At 42.4% G+C, this 20,889-nt stretch overlaps 1 protein-coding gene across 3 annotated transcripts in view; it reads left to right on the top strand.

Moving 5' to 3' along the window:
• Positions 1 to 20,889, top strand: part of CHST8 (carbohydrate sulfotransferase 8) — a 191,489-nt gene that overhangs the window by 5,379 nt on the left and 165,221 nt on the right. Inside the window, exon 2 of one of the 3 annotated variants that reach the window (XM_030024019.2) lies at positions 25 to 1,236. The exons of the other annotated variants lie outside the window; for them this stretch is intronic. The gene's annotated coding sequence lies outside the window, so the exon portion shown is untranslated. The remainder of the gene's footprint in view (positions 1 to 24; positions 1,237 to 20,889) is intronic. 3 annotated transcript variants of the gene reach the window in all.

Genomic DNA, 20,889 nt, shown 5'->3' with positions numbered 1-20,889 from the left:
TCAATGTACGCTCTTCTATCAGAGTTACTGAAAATCCATAGAGAAAAATGCAAGCAAAGGGAGCTAATACCAACCAGGATCAGCCTCCTCCAGCAGCGTGAGGCTCCTTCAAACTCTTCCCCTTCACGGCAGACTGTCGGCCAGCCTCCGCCAGTCCCCCGGCAACGCGCCCCAGAGCAGAGTGGTTTTGCAGGCTGCCAGGAAGGTTAACAAACCCCAGCGCTGGCAGACGAGCCGAAGCTGCAGCGGAGTCATGAACCCTTCAGAGAGCAGAGCGTGCCAGCTTTCCTGTTTATTGAGGGTGTTCCAGCATAGTCGGGTCCGCTGAGCGCAGCTGTGTTAATATCACGCAGGGAGAGGGGAAGCTGTTGAGGTTGCCAGGACCGAAGCCATAGAGGAATGTAATGGGGCAGTGCCAGTTCCTTCAAATCCCACCTGGAAGTTATTAGCCATCCGCTGGAGGCAGCGGAGCACCTGCATCCCGGAATATCAAACACGCATCGTCTGCACAGAGCCCAGCTGAACCTCGGCTGGGCACCGCCTGGTCAGAGCTCCGCTCCTCCCGACCCAGAGCGAGCAGGAGAGGATTTTAAACTGTCCGTCGAAGAAACACCCTAAGAGGAATTGATCGCTCTTGAATGAGGATGGGAAGACCGAGTTTGGAAAGAATTAACATTTCTAAAGCGTGTCTGAAGGAATGCCCTTGGACTCCTGGTAGGGAACTAGAAAGGACCTTAAAAAAGGCGGGGTGGGGGGAGAAGCCCTCTTCTCCCAAATTGATTTCAAAACTTGGCAGATTTAAGAAACCTTTCAGTAACGTTTTGCGGATCGATGCTAATTTGATGCTTCGGAGCTTAGCACTGTGCCAATTCACTGTCAAACTGATATTAACTAGACACCTTTTGAGCATGTTTATAGCTCAAGGTCCATTAAATATGCAGACCTGACAATTATTGCACCTCCCTTAAAACACTTAATTTGAAATGTGTATCACAGCATCCATAAATGGTCTTTCACTCTTCATCAGAAGGAAGCCTCTCTCGGTCAGAGGTGCGAGTCCTTGCTCCGGGAGAAGAGGCCGGAGGTCGCGCCTGTGGTGAAGACAGAAGGCAGGCAGGGGGGCTGACGTCTGTCTTCAGTCCTGCCAAAGAGCGGCACAACCATGATAAAACCTGCTAGGGCCTGATCTTCCAGCCCCCTTTCATACAGTAACCAACCTCATGAAAGTCAGTTAATGTAAGTAAATGACACTCGTTGAGAGAGCAGTAATTACTCAAGTCGGGAGAGGTGGCGGGACCAGTTACGTAAACTTTCTGAGTGGTTTTTGAACTTGAATGCCTGCAATCTGACATCCACTTATAGCTAGGAGCTAAATAAAAGTTGCTTTATTTTTTAACGGTTGCTAATTTGAGCCAAAGCTGCAGGAGATCCTGGGTCCCTTTAATACCTGCACAGAAATAGTTAGAGAAACGTTGGCTTCTTACTCTATTCGGTGTGACCCTCAAATGCAAAAATGATCCCCTTCCGACTTGGGAGAATCAAAGCAGTAGTTAGCTGGTGACACGCGTATTTAGATGACTAACTTTAGGCACCTATGTTTGAATAGTTGATTTAATATGCCTTCATTTTTATATCCTGAAATGGAGATACTACTTAGCTCAAAGAAGATCAATTAATTTTTCTGTCGCTTTTAAGTTCTTTAATAGAAGGTTACATAAATAATTATTTAATATACTTTAACAGGGTTTTTTTGCATGAGCTGCTTGATCTGCTTAAAGCATATAAATCAGTATGAGCTGAATTAGTAAAATAAATCCAGAAATCTAAAGGGTGCATCAGAAGTTAGACTGGTGCGTAAGGAGGAATAAAAACCACGTTGCTCTTTCATTTGGCAAACCCCCCCAAAGATTGTTGTTTTGTAAACCTTCGGACATCTCATTTCTTAGGGATCACAAAATCCGTTTGCAAAAAGATCTATGAAATAAAGGAAGAAATTGTAAAAATAGCATCTTGGTCAATAAAATGTATGAATCTGCAGGCACATAACACGGGAGGATGCCGTGAATCTCTTCTTTGTGTTGCAGTTCAGAAGAGCAGTTATTTTCTTCATTTCAGCTGATGCCAAAGGCTCAGAGAAAGGAGTACTTACAGAATGCAGCCCTTCCTTTCTTGTGGCAGAAATGTATTTGCCTGGTTTCTCAAGTAAGAGAAGAGAAAATCCTGTCCTAATCTGCAGCGACCGAAACCTGTTCGTCTGGAGGTTATCACAGCATGACCAAGTATTATTTCATCCTCGCATCTCCCATGCCAGAACTTAGTCCGTCCAACAGAGATTTCCACATCTGCCAGTTCAAGGGAAAGTTCATTCCCTGCCATCTCTACGATGTTTTACAAATACTTAGATTCTTTTTTCCAGCTTTCCCCAAAAGTATACTTTAATACACTGACAGCCAAAAAATAACGCTCCAGCTACAGAAGCTAATTTATTACTTTTCTGGCTTTTCTTCGCAACAGCTATTCAGATCAGCCACATCACACTGTTAGTTTTTCATGCTAATAGTACCGTCCCTGGTCACAAGCCCTGCAACAGCGTTTTAAAGAATCAGTTATAACTTACTAGCAAAATGGTTCACATCTACTTATTGGTTACAGCTGTACGATTCATCTGAGGAAGTTGCTGTCCAATAAATTACTACCCTCATCTGCCTTTACGCAGCCCTCCCCAAATTCTCTAGCATCTCTTCACTGCTTTCCATCACCTAACTTAGTGCCAAGATGGAAGGATGGCAGCTGTCTTAGCACTTAATGCCACTATTCTTCCTTTGCAGACAAGGGGGAGGGGATTTGCTTTCAAGCTGCCCCCTTTCCCACAGAGACCAACAATACTACTATCTCACATCTTTAAATACGGGTCTCAGAGTTAATGGTACGACAGCAAGATGCAGAGGTTTTACGTTTATGATACAGAAAATTTACATGGATCATTTCTTTTTTTGTATTTTTTCAACATTTAAAGTCTAAAGTAACTTTTGCATCCTTAAAATAATGAATTAATCCTTTTCTCATAAAACCTATATTTTTTTAATGCTTTGGAATAGCACCGCCCATATTGTTTTGTGTATGGTGCAACTTCTGGAGGACTCGGCATATCCCCACAGAATTAGATAACTGTGTATGCACATAACACATGGGAGCTAGGGCCCAAGGAGCCTATAGCTCATGTAAAGTTCGTCTAATTCTGCACCTTTACACAGGAGGTCTACAGCACTGATGGCAAGTCTGTAGTAGTATCTACAAGTAATAAATCATCACATTTACCTGCATTTAACTACATTGCTATTAACCTCCATTGCAGCATTTTTACTTCAAAATACTAGAATCAGCTTGTTATTCAACCTTTGGTTTACATTGGGAGAAATCTGAGCTTAGGTTAATGTCAGGAGTTTATTTGAGGTCTCTGTTATAGTATCAGCGTGTCGTTAGCACAGAAATTCATCTGGTTTTCATAAATATTTGATAGGGCTCTATCATCATCCTCATCATCATTTTGGGCTGGTTGGAAGAGGATCCCCCCGCGATTGCAACCCGTTTCTGAGTCGTCATGGAAAGTCAGTTGGTGATATTTCAATCTTATAACAAATTCCATTCAAATTCTGTCTGAAAGGGAGTTAAGGTTTCATCCTGCTGCTTAGAGAATGATATGCTAAATGCAGCTTCCCATGGGCTTGGCTGCAGTCCAGTGCTTTGTAATTTGTAGTTCTCCTTCCCGATTCTGGCTGTGACCTTGGGACCGAACTCCGAAGTTCCTCCAGCCGCCCGCGCTTTTTGTAAAAATGCCATCCCGGAGTCCTCGACACCTTCGCACCCAGCACCTCGCAGCAGCGGGGCAGCTCGTGCTAAATCAAGGGCAGCAGATCGCCAGCGCTCCGGCCCACGGGCAGGTGGGGAGCAGGGAGCCAAAGGGAGTGCTCATTTTCTCGCTTTTGCTAATAGGAGCAAATCACGGAACATTGTTCTTAAATGACAGAAATTATTAGCTAACTTCAAAGCATGAAATGCATTTACAGAAGAGGTTTAAATTATATTAGCCAAAGGCATTTTCTGTACAGACAGCCACAAAACAGCTCTAATTGGAGATCTCCAAACAGCTGTTGTGCCCTATGTGTTTATACTGGAAAAATAACTTGAAAGATTATGTTAACACACGATTAAAAAACAAAAAAGTTTTAACGTTATTACTGATCTTATTGATAGCATACTGGGGGTGCCTAAGATGCTTCATTGAGAAATGCGCGTGTCCACGGCCAGAGGAGCTGACAACCCGGATTGTAACATATGCCATTTTTAACAGAAAAATTGTGTAATTGAGAGAAGTTATTGCCCCTTGAAGATTACATTCATTATAGATTGTAACAGAGATACGTCTTTAGAATGACTGTAGTTCCCTTCAGTTAAATAGCTATTCAGAAATACGATAGTTTGAGCTTATGTATGTAACTGCGGCTTGTTTTAACAAAGTTATTGAAGGAAAGCAACTTTGAGGAAGGTGCAGCAGACCCATGCAGCTCTTTTGTTCCTTTATTCTTTCCAGATGTTTCAAGGACATACCTTCTGGAAATACTTGTTTGCATGTACCTATCTGGATTCCTTAGGATGGGGAATACTTTTAAAATAAAAAAGGGTGACTTTTAAAATCATGATTTAGATTTGTTATTTCACCAATAATTGTCAGGGATTTTCAGCACAGCAAATGATACAGATTTAGTTTTAAAACCAAAGAAAAGCAAAACTTTTCATTGTTTTTGGTCTTCAAAGTATTATGTCTGATACTTTTAGTGATTGACACTTACCATAAACGAACCTTCTCTGTAACCCAGGCATACTGCTGACTTTACATAGATCTCTTTTGAGATGATGCTTCTATTATCTGTTGTGAAGACATCAGAGAATTGTTACGTTAAGTAGTTCTTTGTAAACAAGAAACCAACAAACCCATGAAAATCCCTCTGCAAGATGCTCATCACTAAGATACCGCTGGCAAAACATTCATCAGCTCTCTGGATCGGCCTAAAAAGTGGTGACCCTCAGCTGGAGAACTTCAGCATAGATTCATTAGGCTTTTCTGCTGCACTAATAATACAACTAAAATTCAACTATTAAAATGGTACAAAATTGTTTCAGATACAATTTTGCCACCCCAACGCTTCCTCTGGGCTAGCATTAAAGATGCAGCAGGCCCACATTTAGTATCTTCTGTTTGCTTTTGTACAATGTGCTGCAGCTCTCGTTTTCCCCCCAGTCCTGCGAGCGCCGGTGGCAGCTGCCGAGCAGCCACGCAGTGATGCTCCGTGGGTGCTTCATTGTAAAGAAAGCACCGAGAAAGGAGTGTCACGCAAAAAGACCTCTCTTCTCTGGCAAGTTAGGGGCAATGCCCACAAGTGAGCTTTGTGGAAAGGCCCTTAGACAGCAGCAGTGCTGGGTGGGCAGATACCTTTGCTGTGGTTCCCCGAATGGAAAGAGTGACAGGCAGTATTTATGGAAGGTTTCTGTATAAGAGGTTTCTGTGCTGTACACCGAGTATTTATTCTGGCAGTAGCTCTGCAATCGTGCTGTAAACCACCCTGGGTACTGGTTGCTGCGTACCCAGGAGTTTGACTAGATGCCAGCCAACGGCGAGCTCTGTGATAATCGTGTATCGTTTTGCAGCGGGAGCCCCATGCCCCTGGGTAGCAACAGCCTTCCTGCTTCCTCCCACGCTCCTCCGAGCAACCGAATGCCACCTCCAGGTATCTTCTGGGCTGTGAACTTGCTGTCGTTTATTATTAGCACACCTTATGAAGTTTGCTAGGCATGCGTTAGAAACACCTTTCTCACATGGTAGAGAATTAATATCAGCCTATCTCAGACTCCTGGCTGACCCCCTTCCCCTGCATTTCTAGGGCAAAGAGAAGCAGCGGGGAGAGCTTGTGCAGTGGGGACCCACCACCAGAGCTCACAGGGTCCTACTCGCTCGTTTCCACCAGGAAAAGCTGTCTCTTCAAAAAGTCCCACTCAGCCCTGGAAACCTCCTCATTCTTTCAATGGAGACCAATCAGAGTTGGCTTTCCAGGTGCTCTGAGCAGAGGCAGCGGTTTCTTCCAACTTTTCAGTGTTGTGGAGGTGGAGAGTTTTTAATATGATTATTGGTATTATTCATGCAAACCTCCAGCTCCTCATCCTTAAGTGACTTTGAGATTTCCTTCTACAATCCGTCATATCAGCAGCCCTCTTGGCTGGACTTGCCTCAGTAAGAACTGCTCCTTCTTCCTGCAGTTCTCCTGACGCCTCTGTCAGTGGGATAGAAAGCCAAACTCGGTAAGAGGGGACGACACGGAATTCATCCACGTTTGGATAGGAAAGGGGGGGATGCGTCAGGGCTAAAGGAAATATGTAAGAGAGTGCAACAGAGGAAGCAGCTGGCCTAGTTCAAAGAAAGAGCTCTGCCTTGTAGTTCCATGTAGCACTATATGGCATTACCCGGGGCACAGCCTGTGAGACCAGGAGTACTCTTTCAATCTGATCTGGCTCTTGTGTGTCTGATTAAAGCCTCTGTCTCTTTTTTCCAGCGATACGCCATCTCACTGGTTGCATAAACCTGGCAGTTATGCTACACTGGGCACTTTCCCTGTTCAGCTATTAAACTGCCCTATTGCTTTCTTTTGTCAGGGCTTCTTTCCCCCCACTAATATCTCACCTAAACTTTTTCTTTCTTAGCTTCAGGCCATTGCTCCCTGGCCTACAATTTTCTGAGACTGTGAATAATTCCCTCCCTTCATTTCTATTGTTACCTTGAAGGTATTTATAGACTGTGATCATGTTCCCCCTGAGCCGTCTCTTTCACTGGACTCTATGAATTTAGCTTTCTCAGCCTCTTCACGTGTTATGTTCTCTAATCCACATATCATTGCCCTCCTTTGTTTTCATCATCTTCTTTTGAAGGTTGGTTACTAGAAATATACAGCACCATGGTTTTACATGGCCGTTATTTATATTGATTTACATGTACTTCCCCCAGTTAGCTGTATTTTCTTACCCAGCAGGGCTGGTTTTGTTCATATTGGTTTACTTTATGAAATTATCTCTCTCCTCTCCAAATTTAATTTTGCAAATGAAGATATACCAAATAACTCTCCATTTTGCTGCCAAGGTATCAACAGAAGGCAGTAAGGCTAAAGAAGGCAACTGACTGTAAAGACTCCTAAGGTCAATTTTTGTTTGCCGCAAAAACCTTGCTCAAGTTAGGTGCAGCCTTCTGCACAGGGCAGCTGCTCGCGCGAGAGGAAGGACTGTCCTCAAGATTCTGCCTGTGCCCTGCGTAAGGGCCTCTTTGTCTGCCATTCTGGAAAGTAAAATCAGCTACCTGCCCCCAGCCATTCAGCTGCTCCATTTAGCATGGTTTCCTCTGCTTCATCACTGAAATGGGAATTTCCGTCCTATGGAAAATTCTAATTTTGGTTTCTTTTAAGATTAAAAAGCTCAGTTTTAAAACTTGTCATGAAAAACAAAATTCTTGGGAAGGAAATTCAGTTTGGGGAAAGTAGAAATGCTCCATCTAGATGTGTTTTATTTAACTTGGGTACCATGCTTTGGCCCTACTGACACACCTCCCCTTGTAACCTCTCAGCTCAGCTCATCAGCTCAGTGCCCCACAGGAGCTGCAGCTCCCAGTCCACCCTGCCCCGAGCTGTCCCCAGCAAACCCCACGGCTCGGCCGGGCACTGGGCTCCAGCATGCAGCACTGCCTCTTTTCAGCTTGCTGCTTCTTCTAAAGTTTATAACAAATCTACAAATGACAAATGTAAAAAGCAAAAAGCCTCAGGAAAAGGTTGTATCACGTTATGGAAAAGGAGACCATACCTGGGAGTGAGACCTTTGTATGGGGGAAGAATTACAGCTCCCCCAGAGCAACGGGAAGGTTGAGATGAAGGGAGAAGTTTGAACCTAAATTTGTAAAATTAGGTCATATTAAGATTTCTAACAAAGTACTGGAAGATGGAAAAAACTTCCTACACTGTAGCACGTGTGGCTCTGTGGATGTGCCCAGGCTTAGATTTCTGCACATCTCCCATTCACTCTGATGCCTGTGTAGAACCTGACACTAATGATGTCCCTGGTAAGACAGAATAATCTATCAAACTAACCAGTACTTCTCCAGCTTCTTCCTTGTACTTCCCCATCACTCTGTACCAGTCCTTTGGTTTTACTTAGTCCTTTATTGTTTGAAACAACTGTCTCTTTGTCCTGGGCTTGTACTGGATTTGCAATTAGGGTCTCAGTTCTGAAAAAAATATGAGGGAAAAAAAAAAACCTGTAATAATAATACTGTGTTTAAAGTAACTAATTCTTAGTTCTACATTGGTTTATTGAAAAAAACCCCCACAACTCCAATAACGAATAATAGCAACGCTTATGAGGACTGCTGTCATAAAGGACATGACAAACTTTTGAAAAGATCTCCTATCTTCATACTGTATAAATATTTATTCTTAGCAATACTGCCGATTTTACTAGCACTTCACCTCACTCTGTCTCGGCAGAACCACGACAGGCTTCATATGACAATACAAAGTGGACAACTAACATCTGCAGGGCTCGTTCCTGCGAGAAGAACTGAACTCTGAATTTTTGTGTTCAGTGGTTGAACCAAAATTGGAGGGGGACAATTGCTTCGGATATGTCCAAAAGACAAGTGAGTGTTTCATTTTTATCACTGAAACAGAAATCTTCAAAACTAAAAATAATTTCCAATACAAAGATCTTTTTTTTTTTGCTTACAAGTATCAAAATAAAACGTTGGATTTTTTTTTTGTAAGTTTAGAGTGATTTGTAAGATGTTCAGTCAGTTGCTACCCTCATTTTAGAAAAAACATACAGTTCAATTTATAAACACTTTGTAAACAAAAGATCCTAGCAAGCTTTAGCAAGAATTACAAGAAGTTATAATCTCCTGCCTTTCAGAGAATCAGTGTTTTTAAGGGACACCAAAATGCACTCTGGAAATAGGCTGCTGCTGCTGTCTTTTAGTTAATTATTAAATTCAAAATGTTTGAAATATGCATTGTAAGATGACTTTATTTTAATTTTCCCAGCAGAGACATTGACAGCTTCTGGATGATACTGCACCAAACTGTCCTCTTTAATGACATTTTCTTTTTAATAATCATTGATCCACACAAATTTGTCAGTTCCTAAATAGGAGCTCATCACTCACATTGCTTGCGAGAGCTCTGTCAAGGGCTGAGCATGGCGCAGAGGATCTCCGGCTATGCAAGTTTGCCATGTAATCACGATAGGTTGGATATGATTTGGATTCTAATTTTTTGTGGCTGTTCTAAATACAGCAGTGTACCAAAATACCACGTCTTTTGTCCCTGTGCGCTGACAGCATTCAGAAAGGAAAGGTAAAATCCTGTGGTGAAACATAAGCAAAATGAACTAATTTGGAAAGCAGTATTTCCTGCCTGTCCCCAAAAACAAGTACCTCTTATCTCCATCTCCACCCTGCTTGGGCCAAAATATCACCACCACCTTAATTTATTGTTTTAAAAGATTGGCCAGCCCAGCCCAGTTCTTCATGCAATAGGAACGCAAAGGTCTTTGTCATCATCATCCTTCAGCTGACGGCAGGGATGGCTGAGCCTGGGCATGCCGGAGCAGAAGGACAGACTGGGCCCCCAGCGCAAGCCCTGGTCCGAAACCTGGGAAATAGGCTGTGCTCTTTGCTTATTGAGCAGAAGGGCTGCCTCGGGAAAGGCAGGGGGTAAAAGAGGGCAGGGAAGTCTGAGGAGCGCATGGTCTGTGGTAAGACACTGATCCGTTAATTGGTTTTGCTTTTCCTGACCTCCTGGCTCTGGACATTGCTCTCAGCAACGCATCCCCTCCCAGACACCACACTGACTGCAAAACATGGGAAATAAAATCAGGCAAAGACAGCACAATGTGCAACCGCTAAAGGCAAGGAAAGAGGGATCCGGGCTGTCCAGAGGCTCTGGTAAGGCAACAGACGTGAGGCAAGGGGGGGGAAAAGTGTGCAAGAGGAAGGTGTAAATTTGAGAGTGAGAGCTGAGACTTGAATGCAGGAGTGAGAGGGAGCCAGACAAGCTGAAAGGAGACCTGCCATCTGCCCCAAGGGATTTGTGAAGTGGAGAACAGGAGGCTGGCTGGCCATGAAAGTCTCCTTCCAAGGAGACCATGGAGGACAGGGGAACAGTTTGCAGCAATTCCTGATGGCAGGGACAGGGTATTTGATGAGTCTCCCACGGCCTGGACCTTGGATCGGTCAAAGCATGGCAAAGCCTTGCTTTTCCCTCTCACTGCCCTAGGTCTTGTCCTAGAGTCACCTTGAATGTTACGAAAGCAAACACCTGCTGGAAATTAAATCGTAACCTGTGGTATAAGAGCACACATGAAGCCCTGAAAAATCGTTGCTGACATTACAAAATCATGTCTTAGAGGGTCTGGTGCTAAGGAGCAACTGCAGCTTCCAGCTGTCGTACAGAGCCTTGTGGGGCAGGCATAATCCTCATTACAACTTTAGGAAGGAAAGATATCAACACTGTAGTGTGACTTCTTTCCTGAGTCCTATAGGGAAAAGAGATGGGGAAGAATTCCCAGAGAATCCCCTGGATTAGGGGAGGAGAGTCCTTTAGGATCCCCCCCGAGACCACTACTGCATTTATTCCTTTTCCAGTGATCCCCAACAGTCTTCACAGATTACCACCCCCTTAGGACAGTACTGTTTGCAGACACGTAATGCTCTGTTTTCTCTGGTTCCTTCCCTCAGCATCTCCCCTGAGCTGGTATCCCTGGGCAGAAGGAAAGTTTACAGTTCTTCCCCACCTTTTCATCTTGTAAGCTGTACCCTCATCTCATTCTCTGCTGCTACACAAACAATAAACCAGGCTCTGAGCATGGTTTATCTTACTAATACTCCATTTCTCTGTCAGACTTCAGGTCAGGTGGTAATTTTGGGTGAAGTATTGTCTGCAAAGACAACAAATGCAAGAAACAATCTTTCTCCCAGCAAAGGATAAACTAGATGACCCAAGTGATTTTCTCTGTCACTACTATCTATGTTTCTATTATGGAATAAACCACTGTACAAGGAGAAGGATTTAACGCTTTGACTGTAGTGATGGATACTACCAAAAAGCTCAACTTAGTTCATCTCCTCACTGCCTTATAAGGGGCAGTATGTGTCCAGCAAAATAGTGGTATTCCTCTTCTGTGCAGAGATGATTTGTAGAGCGTAGCATATTCCTCCTGAAGGGTATCATGAGTTGCAAAGATGCTTGGCTTGGATGGCTCAGGTGTTGAACATCTGTATGAACTTAAGAGGCAAATTTTGGCTTTCTTTCCTTGTCTTCTGTCTTTCTGAGACATATTTCAGTCTGGAACGAATTCTTAGGACTTGTGTACTGTCCATACAGCTCTAGAAACGCTAAAGTAGGGAGAGGGGAGTTCAGGGGAAACGCACGGCTTACAGCATTTCCCTTCCCTGGAAGCCTGAGGACTATCTTGAGCCTGAAGCACGTTACTGATCTCAGGACAGGAAGAAAGTTGAACTCCCGATGCTAGCAGAAAACTCCTCCACCAAAGCCTGTTACTAAGTTCCTATTCATTATATGGTAAAGGTCTTGCAGGTCAGTCTGTTGTTTTACGTTTCAAACGAGAATACCATTGTCCAGCTCTTACCAACAGCACACTACCAGCCCTCAGCCTTGTATATTTGCTTTTCTAGGCAACTGAAGGAAAAAAAACTGAGTGGGTTTAAGAAATGGAACCGAAGATAATAATGTTTATAGTTTATAAATGTGAAGGTGACTCCTGGATGTTTATACTGCCCAGACTGAGAAATGTTGTTAAAGGGAACAAGACATCTCTATCCTACAGCATCCTATTTTTTTCTGTGAAGTAAAACTCCATAGTAGTGGAGGGTGAATAGTTTTCTGCTGCTGTTAGCCCCTCAATTCTATTAAGAAATTCTTGAATATTATTTCCCTGCCTCTTTCCTCTTTTTCTTTCTTTTTTTTTTTTTTTTTTTGTTTGTTTACCAGATAGAGAAATGCTTCACTTAAAACACCATTGTAGTCAGCGAGTGTCTCCGGCTGACACTGGATAACATTGTCATTATGATTTAGAGTTTCACTGATCACGCTTTATTATTTTTGTATTTTGCAGAAGGTTTTAACTCCCATTTTATGTGTTCATCGAATTGTTTAAAGTGAAGGGGCTCTCAGTCTCCATTGCCATACTAAAAGGAAATAGAGGAGAGCTTGCTGTTATTACCATGCAAGCTAGACAGTCTGAACAGTGTCTTTTAGCCAGATGTAAATCCACAATTATAAATCACCATGGGAAGGGGAATGGCAATCACTGCATTTTGATTTATTGCCACAATACTTTTCATATAAATTTACTGACCAGAATAGGGAATTTAGGTGTATTTTCTATGTCTTTATGCAGTAAACATACCTCTCCAAAACACCATTTGTGCTAGAAGTCAAAAGAGTAGCTCTGAATAAGAACTATGCACAGAAGAAGAGATAGTGCCAGGCTTATGCACAGCAGAAGGATAAAAAAAAAAATAAAAAAATCTGCTGCATGGCATAATTATGTAGGGCTGTATAATTTCTACAGATTGGGATGTACAGCATGTGTAGTTGTGTTCACGTAATGCATAAATAGTTCCCCCTGCTTCAAAGAGAAGGGCTGTCCTGGGAGCTACGGGGCAATCGGAGTTTTAGTTCGTACTTTTCCATAGACTTCTGTGGTATTTTCTGCAAGTCATTTCATTTCATTGCACCTAAGTTTCTTCATCTGTAAAATAAAGCCTTCAAATACAATTGGATCAGCTTCATACAGCAAATTACATCTGATGCTGAATCATGTCTTTTATCTCTCTATCTGTCTGCTTATTTTTATTGTGAGCTCCTCAGGGCAAAGACTATCACTTGAAGTCTCATATATAATAAAAGTGTCTTTAGCACTGCAGATCCCATTCTCAGGGTCTGGAAGCTTACTGTAATAAAAATAAACAAATGTGATCAGACACTGGAATTAAAATAAAGCATCCAAACCAAAGAAAATCTATACTTATGACTCTCATGAATATACTGGCCCCCAAAACAGATACACTGTTTAGGTGCGTCCCCAGACAGATGTAAAATACTGGCTGCGCTTCAGCCTTTGGCCAATTGGAAGTGTTAAGAAAAGCTTTCTTGCCACAGCAGAGCCATTTAGGAATAAAATAACGAAGACCGCAGGCTAGGAAACAGGGTACTCAATAGTTCAATGACCTTAACAAGAGACTGGAAAGGAACATTAATATTCCTGAACCCGTTCTCAATTGTAGGAACAGGTTGGCTAGTCTAAACATACCTGAGCTGGAGAAAAAACTGAAAAAGGATTTTTCTGGTGATACAGACACATGGCAGGGTATCTGGAAAAGAGCACCGAGAACACAGACAGGTCTGCCTGTTCCTAGAGCTAGGGCTACCGGTCAGGTTTTGTGGCATGCCCACATACCATGGAAAGACTTGTGATTTCTTAGAAGACAGAAGCTAAAATCTTGTTCTTACTGAAAATGTCAATACAGATACAGAATAGAAATACAACCTGAATAGAAATATGACAGTGATTTGGTCTGCTGAGCAGTTTCAGGGCATGTTTACCTTCACCTGGTCAAAAAGCTGAAGAATAGCAGAGATAGAAATATTTTCTTTTTTAACATCTTTGATTTGATAGCTCTGAGCGTTAGTTACAAATAAATACAAAGGAGATAGTAGGCTCATTAGGCTATAGAAACACTCGTGAAAACTGTGGGAGGAGGTGCTGGATCATTGAGGTCAGTCCCTCCAGTTTAAGCATGAGCTTTTTGCTCAGACAAAACTTAGTGTCTCCCACCAGAGTTTGGCTGCAAGTCCTGAGCCCAGAGTTGTGCCCTAATGGTAGGTTCATGATACATCGCTCATTATTTTTCATACGTATTAAACTCATTTTGTTCACTGAAGAGGTCTCTGGGGTCAGCAAATGCCTCATGATGCTCATTCCCTTTAATGGCATTAACACCTTATGTGGCAGTCATTTCTGCACTTTTGCTTGCTGTGCCTACATTTTAAAGAACATTATTTTCTTCCAGAAAAAACATTTCAGTTCTTGCAATCAGTGCTCGCTTTTGTAAATTAAGGAATGAATTGTGCCAAATTGTTCTCCTCTTTTTCTCTCTTCCAGAGTTATTTGCAATGTAGCTTATGCTTCTGTCTGTATATCTACCATGTGCTTTACAGGAAAATGAAATCATTACACACAACACAAATTACTAGACCTCTTTCATAATCACACACTCTTAATTGGCATGTAAGCACTAAGATCACTGTAATACATGCAGTAAAATGTCTCCGACTCATTTTTTTCTCCCAGGTTTAAAGGTCAACGAGAATATTTTTCTTTAATCTGACAGGCACACAAGAAATAATGCAAGACTCATTTATGGTCAGGTAATGCACAAAGAAATCTATAAATCAAGCTAAGGGGAATATTAGATCATGCTCATATCTGAACCCATCTGGCTTAGTTCACGAAAGAATCAATATGAGGCAGAGAGCTCAGTATTACTCGTGATTTATGCTCTTGCATCTAAGGGGAGAAATATTTGCAATTTTTAAGTCGCTTCATCTGAAACAAAAGGATATGAAAAAGAAACTACAGTTGGCTATTACAACATATGCATTAGGTAAGTAAGCTGATGACAGATTATAGCTGCTGTAGGAAGCGGTGGTTCTAGTGGTTCATTCCACTTAATGACTCAGCACATTGTTTTAGTATTTTGATCTTCCTCCCCCCAAAGGTGTATTAGTACCGAGCTGTTAAGAAATAAAATTAGCCAGATTTCCACGTGTTTGATTTTTGTAGATGAACTGCTGTTGATAGTTCTTAGGAACAGTACTGTTAGAAAACATAGCATATTGTAACATAGATAACATACAGCTTTTCTTCGCTGTCTTCTTTCAAACGCTACTTTCACCAATAAAGCCCACACCTAAAAAAATATCTCGGCCAAATATTAATCCTACCCCATACCATATTACACACATAATCTTTTGATCCTTTTGTGAACATCCAGGATTTACGTGAAAGCTTTCTACCTATGTAGTACATCTCTCAACTAAATAAAATCTCCAGTTGGCCCTAAGTTCAGCCTCCCCAAGAGGCAGGATGAACAGTGTCAGACTGCGTTGCAGTATGCTGTGCGAATGCACAGGAGTGGGAGGCAGAGGAGGAGCGAGAGATTTCACAAAGCAATTAGAGTATGAAAAACAGATATTGCAGTGATGGGTGCCATAAAAGTATCAGGGGAACTGGGGCAAGTAAAACATCCATTTCAGCTACAGTGATTTGTTTTACATACAGTGCTAATATCCTTCATACAAATACCAAATGCAGCTTAATTTAAATCTAGAAAGGCATTCAGACTAAAGGGACAGCCTGACATATTTTTCTCCCAGCTAATGTGTACAAATAGAATCAATAATTTTCCCAGTATATGTTGATAAATTATTACATCAGACATTATTGATCCAGCCAAAGAAGGAGGAGGTCAAAATAATGGAAATCAGATGGTTGTGATTAGAAACGCTTGGGATATTCATTTGGAAAAGGTTGATAACTAAAATGGTCTACGGGCTTTACACTTATTGATTTAATAAATAGAATAAGCCTTGCTGATCCAAAACAAGGTTGCTTGTATAGGTATTTCAGTGGGTTGTGCTACTGAAAGTCAGTCTATATGTCTTCTGTATGTGTTTGAATTGTATTTTAGTTCAGCACACTGAAAGCATTCATTTTAAACATCTGTTTCAGCCACAATTTTCTACTGCATTTTGCTGCTGAGCACCCTTAGACTTCATTCTGGTAGTAGGCTTAGTACGCTTTCAAGTATTTATTTGAAAGGTTTTCCTATGTTTGTGTCATTATTAATAATGAATATGCTCATTAATTTACACGTGCTTTACAAACACTGGGCAGGATCCAAAAGCCTCCTGTGTGAGGAGTGATGTGTTGGGACTATGCTATTGATTCTTTCTGGGGTATATCCTTTTAGCAGAGAAAAATACATCAGCGTTACACCTTTCAACCCAAAAGATTCCAAAATGTTTTCCAAGCCAAAGAGGGCAGTGTGCCTGCTAGCAGAGATCACACATCCATCCCAGGAAGGCACAACCTTTGAGGCGCTGTATAGCAATAGCTTAGCAATGCAGAGCACTCAGGAGCTGGACAGGCAGGGAGCAGAGACTGCCCTATTGCTCACTACACACAATAGAGAGAAAAAAAGAGGTAGGATGCAATTTATCTGAGCGGGACACAGTCAGGATACAAAATCCACAGCTTTCTCTCCCCTTGTCTTCATACCACCGGAGTCTCCTCTGTTTTGGGACTCCCACCCGTCTCTTTGTTTCTTCCCTCGCTAGCTTTACTCTGCAAGCACTATTCCCCCACCTGGGGCTCGGTTTCCCTTTTGCAATCTCAGCCTTCTACTTCCACACTTTTGCTGTTAACGAGGTCTCCGGCCGCCTCCTCTCCGTAACACTCCTGCATCGTACATCCTCCGGCCAGCAGCCCGCTACTTGCCTTTCCCCTCTCCTCCGGGCCGGGCTGGCCCTTTCTCAGCACCACTCGCCAGCACCAGGCACGGCCCCGTTCTGGTCTCTGTGCTGCTGTCACTACCTTAGGGCCTTGGCAAGTAAATAAGAGGGACTAGCAACAGAGGGGCTGCAACAAAGACAAGGAAGCAGCTTCACCCCACTCCTTGTAAGGACTTGGAATGCTCTTGATAAGAGCGATACCCACCAGCTGGGGCTTGTAAGGGCAGAGTGGACCAGAGTCTGTTTTACCTGTTCTCTCACAGGTGACATTTTTACTGGTACCCATAGGAGCAGGCTGGAGCACTGCCTCTGGGAAGGGTAATTTAACTGAGCCTGTAATGCAAGTATTACTACCAGAGCCCTGAATTACAAAAGAGTAGAGCTCAACTACAATTCTGTGAAAGGGTGGAGGCTGGTCACGTCTCATCAGTTTTAAAAGTCCTTCTAAAATATGGTAACACAGGAAATGTATATGTGCAGATATGGCTCATTGAAAGTCAAAAATTCTTATCCCATTTTCTTTCCGCGCTTGGGATTTTTCCAAAGTTTCTCTTGAGCATGAGAAACCAAACAGGCTTTCCTTAAGGTCTTTAGAAATTCCTTCCTCTGGTTCTGGTGTAATGAATACCGACTGACTGTTGAGTTGACAGTAGTTACAAAGCCTGAGCCACATGGGACAGCAGTATAGTGCAAAAAATGAAATCATCCATATGTACTTCTCATTTGCTGTGAGTAGAAGGTGATGTTGAAAATGAATTCTATATTTCTTCCCAATCTTGCTTCACCATGGCCAGTGCCTAAAAAGCTGTGTGTTTGCCCTTGCCAGCAGCACATCTAGCAGTCACAGCAGCTGCATAGGAGTTATATTGCAAGGGTGACAAAAGTCATCTTCCAGACAGGTAGAAAATGATGCAAGCTCCATAGCACATGACTGGATCTGTCATACCTGCTCTGCATTATTTAAAGGTACAATAGCAGAGCGTAACAAGTTATATTGGCTAACTCAGTATAGCAGCATCATAACCTCTATACCTGGTTATAGTTATGAATCTCCTCTGGACAGTACAATACAACTGTTTCTTCTGGATAAGACCTATCATATTTCTTACCTGCTCTATAATAAGACACTTGGACTGTCGTTATCGCACACCAACTTTATAGGTTCTTTTGCCTGACCATATTCTTTCATCCTGAAACTCACCAAAATGAGCAGTGTTAGAATGAGAAGGGCTGGGCTGGGGTGAAACGGGAGAGAAACACTAGTTCCCTGTTCCTGTACATGCTGCAAGATGAAGCAGGCTCTTCTGAGTTATAGCCGTGGGATATGGCAAAGCTTTCTGGTCCTTTCTAAACAGCCCAAACTTCACTGATGTGAGGCCAGGCTGTGAAGTATAAGACAGAGGGTGCTCAAAGGGCCATTGCTAAACATTTCCTTTGCTTTCCAGGCACTAAATTCAGCTTGGACATTTACATGCAATAGTAGTTTAGGATTAGATTAAGAAGTACTTCATGCCTGGGATTATACCCAAATTCAGGGAAGTTGTTTCAGACCTCTGAGGAGCAGTCATAGCCTGAAGCAGAAATGTGGTTGTCCTGTGCATGGTGAGGTGCCGAGCACTGAGCACTTACAAGGCAACAGAGAGTAATTTGGCATCCCTCAACTGAAATGAGATATGATTTCCCCAGCGGGGAGTCCAGTATTTGTACTATATTCAGGTGATAGTGTTTATGTATCCCTGTTAAAATGGCATATTATTCCCAATGCTGATATCTTTCTGGCCACAGAGGCTGAACTAGTATTTCTTGTTCATACTTTTTTTTTCCCCCCTGCAAAGCTTCACTTCTTTAATGCTTGTTATTTAGAAACTTTGTGTTATGTAAATAAAAGCTGTGACCTTTGCCTTTCCAGGGGCTGGAGCTAAGTTAATGTAGAATGGTGCCAAGAGAGAGTAGGAGCAAACAGGGTTAGAGCACATTTTAAAATGCCATTTTCTTGCTTGTAATTTATTCTTCCTACCTCTAGCGTTCCTCTGCAGAGATATTTATAAAAATAGGTGTTCCATGCACTGTATATCACAAGTTTATTTAGGACTGTTGTTGAAGATTTACACTGCTCAAAAGAGCAGTCATAGCAGATAATTCCATTTGCAAGCTTCAACAAAATGTTCCAGGGAAAGTGCTGTTATCACCGTGGAGCATTTTAATGACGGCAGAGTTCACAGACAACTTATTTGGCAAACAAGGCTGCAGCAGCAGACACCTCAGCAAGTTCTTTTGCCAGTGGTGGTTTTCTGATTGTTGCTGCTGCCGGTTAAACACACTTCACATCTACCTCCCAGCCTGCTCCAGAAACTTCAGAACTGTGTTTATCCTGCAGTGCTAACCTTGCTCCTCCTAAAACACCTATCAGGAACTCATCTAAAAAAGTTGCCGAACGCTTCACAGACCTGACTGGGGAACTCGGTCACTAGTCGTTCTGTTATAAAACTTCTTGTTATGTAAATAAAAGTTTTGGCTTTGTCATTACCATAAGGAAAATTAATAATAATTTTACTAATAACATAGTATGGTGCAAGGTGACCATGGGAGAAGCTGTGTTAAGGTACTTCCTACTTTCTCGGAGGTGCCTCATTAATTCACATCTCGCTAACCGCAGGATTCACTATTGCATAAATTAGTACGGTGCTTTAGTAAACTGTTACCACCTGTCGGAGGGAGTGAGGAGAAGAGGAGCTTGCAAGCTGGTAACTCCCTTCACCTTGCAGTCCTCACTGAACAGGGACCCTCTCTGTGCACATTGAGGCCTGCGGGGACACTCCAGAGGGTCGGCAGTCATATCCTTGCTATATATTGCACATAATATATAATTATTATGTGCCATATATTGCACATGATATGTAGTAATAATATAGTGCTCTATATTGCACTTACCCAGCTTAGATTCCCTTCCCTACGAGCAAACAGCTTTTCTGTGCCACAGCCTTGGCAACACCTAAGAGCCTGCTCACCTGCCCGCCTCTCGCTCACCGGTTGCCCGTGCAGCAGGCTGTACCACTGCTGAAAGTCAGACTAAATGTACGTGGCCTTCCCTTCACAACTCTTCACTGGTGTCTGGAGACGGGAATTTGAGCTACCCTGTCTCATATTGTTCCGTTTCAGCAAATACATCAGGTTTTGGTGTTGCCAGTTTGACACCCCTTCATTAGCACTAGAAAAGCTCGTCAGTGTAATCCTGTGCACATTGCACTGGCAACCTTGCAAGATGCCACGCTACTCCCCAGTGATTTTTTTCCTTTCTCTCATTGCTTTTATGTTGTCAGCTAGAACAAAAGGAGTTTCAGTTAATTATCTGTGTATTTGCTGAAACCACTAACCTACATCCTAGCTAGCACGGAACAGTTGCTTAACTGAAGTTCTTGGCAGATTTACACACCTTCTGGTTGTAAGTTTAAAAAAATCTATTCCCATTTTCACATTTGCATATTCAATTTCCTCTTATATAAAATGTAAACATTTTACCTTTTTCATTATTCTCCAGTAACTAAGGAAAAGGAGGAGGATTCAGTAGCTAGAATATTAACCTGAACTGCGGAAGGTCCAAACTCAGCCTCTTCTTGTCCGGAGATTTCCCACTTCTCTAGGCAAGTTCTTCAGGTTTCGCTGCCTCAGTTTCGTTTGTAAAATGCGAGCAACGACATTGTTTTCACAACGATAGATTGTGAAAATCTCAGCTATTACAGTGACAGGGATGGTGCAGGTGACTGAATAGATAAACTGTACTGCAAGAACAGAACACGGAGGGATTTAATCTGATTTAGTGCTTTGAAAATATATTTCTCTCCACGAATATGACTTTCTTTGTGTGCCATTCTTTTTTGATGGACTGTTTCTCAGCTGAATCAGTTTCCACAGTTCACTTCACTACCCAGCTCCAAGACGTTATGCCAATGTAATGCAGCAGGCAGGATGAGACGGCTAGAAGTATTAACTGCTTCAGTTGTACCGCCACCAAACAGCAAATCACGGCCCTGGAGTTTCATGAATCATTTTTTTGCACAGTAGCACATGACATAGCTGGAACTCAATTAATGTTTCCACTGATTTTGCATAGAGCTGTGACCTTGCATACAATATCCAAACAGATCACATGCAAAGTCACAGCCACGTCACTGACAGATACAAACTGAATGTCACCATCTATGCACCC

The sequence above is a fragment of the Aquila chrysaetos genome, chromosome 9, assembly GCF_900496995.4.
Source record: "Aquila chrysaetos chrysaetos chromosome 9, bAquChr1.4, whole genome shotgun sequence".
In the NCBI taxonomy this organism is placed as follows: Eukaryota; Metazoa; Chordata; class Aves; order Accipitriformes; family Accipitridae; genus Aquila; species Aquila chrysaetos.
This window is presented reverse-complemented; position numbering and strand designations above follow the sequence as displayed.